We start from the raw sequence: 6,938 nt of genomic DNA on the forward strand, positions 1-6,938 counted from the left end.
GTTTTCACTGTAAAACCGAGTTGGAGCTTGTACCTCCCCATATATATGTATGGAATGGAGTTTGCAACTGAAAAGAAACTTTGTGTTCCCAACAAGCTAGGTGAAGGACGGCATTCACACACACTTATATCTCAGAACTGAGCAAGTGGAGAGACGTTCGTTCATCTAGCACCAAGGGAACGGGTTGCAGGAGACACTTTTTCTCTGCTTTCTCAGTCTGTTTCCTAGTGCCGGTTTGAAGTTCCTGCAGTTTTCACTGTAAAACCGAGTTGGAGCTTGTACCTCCCCATATATATGTATGGAATGGAGTTTGCAACTGAAAAGAAACTTTGTGTTCCCAACAAGATAGTTGAAGGACGGCTTTCACACACACTTTTCTCTCAGAACTGAGAAAGTGGAGAGACGTTCGTTCATCTACCACCAAGGGAACGGGTTGCAGGAGACACTTTTTCTCTTCTTTCTCAGTCTGTTTCCTAGTGCCGGTTTGAAGTTCCTGCAGTTTTCACTGTAAAACCGAGTTGGAGCTTGTACCTCCCCATATATATGTATGGAATGGAGTTTGCAACTGAAAAGAAACTTTGTGTTCCCAACAAGCTAGGTGAAGGACGGCTTTCCCACACACTTATCTCTCAAAACTTAGCAAGTGGAGAGACGTTCGTTTATCTAGCACCAAGGGAACGGGTTGCAGGAGACACTTTTTCTCTGCTTTCTCAGTCTGTTTCCTAGTGCCGGTTTGAAGTTCCTGCAGTTTTCACTGTAAAACCGGGTTGGAGCTTGTACCTCCCCATATATATGTATGGAATGGAGTTAGCAACTGAAAAGAAACTTTGTGTTCCAAACAAGCTACGTGAAGGACGGCGTTCACACACACTTATCTCTCAGAACTGAGCAAGTGGAGAGACGTTCGTTCATCTAGCACCAAGGGAACGGGTTGCAGGAGACACATTTTCTCTGCTTTCTCAGTCTGTTTCCTAGTGCCGGTTTGAAGTTCCTGCAGTTTTCACTGTAAAACCGGGTTGGAGCTTGTACCTCCCCATATATATGTATGGAATGGAGTTTGCAACTGAAAAGAAACTGTTTTCCCAACAAGTTAGGTGAAGGACAGCTTTCACACACACTTATCTCTCAGAACTTAGCAAGTGGAGAGACGTTCATTCATCTAGAACCAAGGGAAAGGGTTGCAGGGGACACTTTTTCCCTGTTCCTAAGTCTGTTTCCTAGTGCCGGTTTGAAGTTCCTGCAGTTTTCACTGTAAAACCGAGTTGGAGCTTGTACCTCCCCATATATATGTATGGAATGGAGTTTGCAACTGAAAAGAAACTTTGTTTTCCCAACAAGCTAGGTGAAGGACGGCGTTCACACACACATATCTCTCAGAACTGAGCAAGTGGAGAGACGTTCGTTCATCTAGCACCAAGGGAACGGGTTGCAGGAGACACTTTTTCTCTGCTTTCTCAGTCTGTTTCCTAGTGCCGGTTTGAAGTACCTGCAGTTTTCACTGTAAAACCGGGTTGGAGCTTGTACCTCCCCATATATATGTATGGAATGGAGTTTGCAACTGAAAAGAAACTGTGTTCCCAACAAGTTAGTTGAAGGACGGCTTTCACACACACTTATCTCTCAGAACTGAGCAAGTGGAGAGACGTTCGTTCATCTAGCACCAAGGGAACGGGTTGCAGGAGTCACTTTTTCTCTGCTTTCTCAGTCTGTTTCCTAGTGTCGGTTTGAAGTTCCTGAAGTTTTCACTGTAAAACCGAGTTGCAGCTTGTACCTCCCCATATATATGTATGGAATGGAGTTTGCAACTGAAAAGAAACTTTGTGTTCCCAACAAGCTAGGTGAAGGACGGCTTTCACACACACTTATCTCTCAGAACTGAGCAAGTGGAGAGACGTTCGTTCATCTAGCACCAAGGGAACGGGTTGTAGGAGACACTTTTTCTCTGCTTTCTCAGTCTGTTTCCTAGTGCCGGTTTGAAGTTCCTGCAGTTTTCACTGTAAAACCGGGTTGGAGCTTGTACCTCCCCATATATATGTATGGAATGGAGTTAGCAACTGAAAAGAAACTTTGTGTTCCAAACAAGCTACGTGAAGGACGGCTTTCACACACACTTATATCTCAGAACTGAGCAAGTGGAGAGACGTTCGTTCATCTAGCACCAAGGGAACGGGTTGCAGGAGACACTTTTTCTCTGCTTTCTCAGTCTGTTTCCTAGTGCCGGTTTGAAGTTCCTGCAGTTTTCACTGTAAAACCGGGTTGGAGCTTGTACCTCCCCATATATATGTATGGAATGGAGTTTGCAACTGAAAAGAAACTGTTTTCCCAACAAGTTAGGTGAAGGACAGCTTTCACACACACTTATCTCTCAGAACTTAGCAAGTGGAGAGACGTTCGTTCATCTAGAACCAAGGGAAAGGGTTGCAGGGGACACTTTTTCCCTGTTCCTAAGTCTGTTTCCTAGTGCCGGTTTGAAGTTCCTGCAGTTTTCACTGTAAAACCGAGTTGGAGCTTGTACCTCCCCATATATATGTATGGAATGGAGTTTGCAACTGAAAAGAAACTTTGTTTTCCCAACAAGCTAGGTGAAGGACGGCGTTCACACACACATATCTCTCAGAACTGAGCAAGTGGAGAGACGTTCGTTCATCTAGCACCAAGGGAACGGGTTGCAGGAGACACTTTTTCTCTGCTTTCTCAGTCTGTTTCCTAGTGCCGGTTTGAAGTACCTGCAGTTTTCACTGTAAAACCGGGTTGGAGCTTGTACCTCCCCATATATATGTATGGAATGGAGTTTGCAACTGAAAAGAAACTGTGTTCCCAACAAGTTAGTTGAAGGACGGCTTTCACACACACTTATCTCTCAGAACTGAGCAAGTGGAGAGACGTTCGTTCATCTAGCACCAAGGGAACGGGTTGCAGGAGTCACTTTTTCTCTGCTTTCTCAGTCTGTTTCCTAGTGTCGGTTTGAAGTTCCTGAAGTTTTCACTGTAAAACCGAGTTGCAGCTTGTACCTCCCCATATATATGTATGGAATGGAGTTTGCAACTGAAAAGAAACTTTGTGTTCCCAACAAGCTAGGTGAAGGACGGCTTTCACACACACTTATCTCTCAGAACTGAGCAAGTGGAGAGACGTTCGTTCATCTAGCACCAAGGGAACGGGTTGCAGGAGACACTTTTTCTCTGCTTTCTCAGTCTGTTTCCTAGTGCCGGTTTGAAGTTCCTGCAGTTTTCACTGTAAAACCGGGTTGGAGCTTGTACCTCCCCATATATATGTATGGAATGGAGTTAGCAACTGAAAAGAAACTTTGTGTTCCAAACAAGCTACGTGAAGGACGGCTTTCACACACACTTATATCTCAGAACTGAGCAAGTGGAGAGACGTTCGTTCATCTAGCACCAAGGGAACGGGTTGCAGGAGACACTTTTTCTCTGCTTTCTCAGTCTGTTTCCTAGTGCCGGTTTGAAGTTCCTGCAGTTTTCACTGTAAAACCGGGTTGGAGCTTGTACCTCCCCATATATATGTATGGAATGGAGTTTGCAACTGAAAAGAAACTGTTTTCCCAACAAGTTAGGTGAAGGACGGCTTTCACACACACTTATCTCTCAGAACTTAGCAAGTGGAGAGACGTTCGTTCATCTAGCACCAAGGGAAAGGGTTGCAGGAGACACTTTTTCTCTGCTTTCTCAGTCTGTTTCCTAGTGCCGGTTTGAAGTTCATGCAGTTTTCACTGTAAAACCGAGTTAGAGCTTGTACCTCCCCATGTATATGTATGGAATGGAGTTTGCAACTGAAAAGAAACTTTGTGTTCCCAACAAGCTAGGTGAAGGACGGCTTTCACACACACATATCTCTCAGAACTGAGCAAGTGGAGAGACGTTCGTTCATCTAGCACCAAGGGAACGGGTTGCAGGAGACACTTTTTCTCTGCTTTCTCAGTCTGTTTCCTAGTGCCGGTTTGAAGTTCCTGCAGTTTTCACTGTAAAACCGGGTTGGAGCTTGTACCTCCCCATATATATGTATGGAATGGAGTTTGCAACTGAAAAGAAACTGTGTTCCCAACAAGTTAGGTGAAGGACGGCTTTCACACACACTTATCTCTCAGAACTGAGCAAGTGGAGAGACGTTCGTTCATCTAGCACCAAGGGAACGGGTTGCAGGAGTCACTTTTTCTCTGCTTTCTCAGTCTGTTTCCTAGTGTCGGTTTGAAGTTCCTGAAGTTTTCACTGTAAAACCGAGTTGCAGCTTGTACCTCCCCATATATATGTATGGAATGGAGTTTGCAACTGAAAAGAAACTTTGTGTTCCCAACAAGCTAGGTGAAGGACGGCTTTCACACACACTTATCTCTCAGAACTGAGCAAGTGGAGAGACGTTCGTTCATCTAGCACCAAGGGAACGGGTTGTAGGAGACACTTTTTCTCTGCTTTCTCAGTCTGTTTCCTAGTGCCGGTTTGAAGTTCCTGCAGTTTTCACTGTAAAACCGGGTTGGAGCTTGTACCTCCCCATATATATGTATGGAATGGAGTTAGCAACTGAAAAGAAACTTTGTGTTCCAAACAAGCTACGTGAAGGACGGCTTTCACACACACTTATATCTCAGAACTGAGCAAGTGGAGAGACGTTCGTTCATCTAGCACCAAGGGAACGGGTTGCAGGAGACACTTTTTCTCTGCTTTCTCAGTCTGTTTCCTAGTGCCGGTTTGAAGTTCCTGCAGTTTTCACTGTAAAACCGGGTTGGAGCTTGTACCTCCCCATATATATGTATGGAATGGAGTTTGCAACTGAAAAGAAACTGTGTTCCCAACAAGTTAGGTGAAGGACGGCTTTCACACACACTTATCTCTCAGAACTGAGCAAGTGGAGAGACGTTCGTTCATCTAGCACCAAGGGAACGGGTTGCAGGAGACACTTTTTCTCTGCTTTCTCAGTCTGTTTCCTAGTGTCGGTTTGAAGTTCCTGAAGTTTTCACTGTAAAACCGAGTTGCAGCTTGTACCTCCCCATATATATGTATGGAATGGAGTTTGCAACTGAAAAGAAACTTTGTTTTCCAAACAAGCTAGGTGAAGGACGGCGTTCACACACACATATCTCTCAGAACTGAGCAAGTGGAGAGACGTTCGTTCATCTAGCACCAAGGGAACGGGTTGCAGGAGACACTTTTTCTCTGCTTTCTCAGTCTGTTTCCTAGTGCCGGTTTGAAGTACCTGCAGTTTTCACTGTAAAACCGGGTTGGAGCTTGTACCTCCCCATATATATGTATGGAATGGAGTTTGCAACTGAAAAGAAACTGTGTTCCCAACAAGTTAGTTGAAGGACGGCTTTCACACACACTTATCTCTCAGAACTGAGCAAGTGGAGAGACGTTCGTTCATCTAGCACCAAGGGAACGGGTTGCAGGAGTCACTTTTTCTCTGCTTTCTCAGTCTGTTTCCTAGTGTCGGTTTGAAGTTCCTGAAGTTTTCACTGTAAAACCGAGTTGCAGCTTGTACCTCCCCATATATATGTATGGAATGGAGTTTGCAACTGAAAAGAAACTTTGTGTTCCCAACAAGCTAGGTGAAGGACGGCTTTCACACACACTTATCTCTCAGAACTGAGCAAGTGGAGAGACGTTCGTTCATCTAGCACCAAGGGAACGGGTTGTAGGAGACACTTTTTCTCTGCTTTCTCAGTCTGATTCCTAGTGCCGGTTTGAAGTTCCTGCAGTTTTCACTGTAAAACCGGTTTGGAGCTTGTACCTCCCCATATATATGTATGGAATGGAGTTAGCAACTGAAAAGAAACTTTGTGTTCCAAACAAGCTACGTGAAGGACGGCTTTCACACACACTTATATCTCAGAACTGAGCAAGTGGAGAGACGTTCGTTCATCTAGCACCAAGGGAACGGGTTGCAGGAGACACTTTTTCTCTGCTTTCTCAGTCTGTTTCCTAGTGCCGGTTTGAAGTTCCTGCAGTTTTCACTGTAAAACCGGGTTGGAGCTTGTACCTCCCCATATATATGTATGGAATGGAGTTTGCAACTGAAAAGAAACTGTTTTCCCAACAAGTTAGGTGAAGGACGGCTTTCACACACACTTATCTCTCAGAACTTAGCAAATGGAGAGACGTTCGTTCATCTAGCACCAAGGGAAAGGGTTGCAGGAGACACTTTTTCTCTCCTTTCTCAGTCTGTTTCCTAGTGCCGGTTTGAAGTTCCTGCAGTTTTCACTGTAAAACCGAGTTAGAGCTTGTACCTCCCCATATATATGTATGGAATGGAGTTTGCAACTGAAAAGAAACTTTGTGTTCCCAACAAGCTAGGTGAAGTACGGCGTTCACACACACATATCTCTCAGAACTGAGCAATTGGAGAGACGTTCGTTCATCTAGCACCAAGGGAACGGGTTGCAGGAGACACTTTTTCTCTGCTTTCTCAGTCTGTTTCCTAGTGCCGGTTTGAAGTTCCTGCACTTTTCACTGTAAAACCGGGTTGGAGCTTGTACCTCCCCATATATATGTATGGAATGGAGTTTGCAACTGAAAAGAAACTGTGTTCCCAACAAGTTAGGTGAAGGACGTCTTTCACACACACTTATCTCTCAGAACTGAGCAAGTGGAGAGACGTTCGTTCATCTAGCACCAAGGGAACGGGTGCAGGAGTCACTTTTTCTCTGCTTTCTCAGTCTGTTTCCTAGTGTCGGTTTGAAGTTCCTGAAGTTTTCACTGTAAAACCGAGTTGCAGCTTGTACCTCCCCATATATATGTATGGAATGGAGTTTGCAACTGAAAAGAAACTTTGTGTTCCCAACAAGCTATGTGAAGGACGGCTTTCACACACACTTATCTCTCAGAACTGAGCAAGTGGAGAGACGTTCGTTCATCTAGCACCAAGGGAACGGGTTGTAGGAGACACTTTTTCTCTGCTTTCTCAGTCTGTTTCCTAGTGCCGGTTTG

This window comes from Camelus bactrianus, chromosome 26 (assembly GCF_048773025.1).
Source record: "Camelus bactrianus isolate YW-2024 breed Bactrian camel chromosome 26, ASM4877302v1, whole genome shotgun sequence".
Taxonomy (NCBI): domain Eukaryota; kingdom Metazoa; phylum Chordata; class Mammalia; order Artiodactyla; family Camelidae; genus Camelus; species Camelus bactrianus.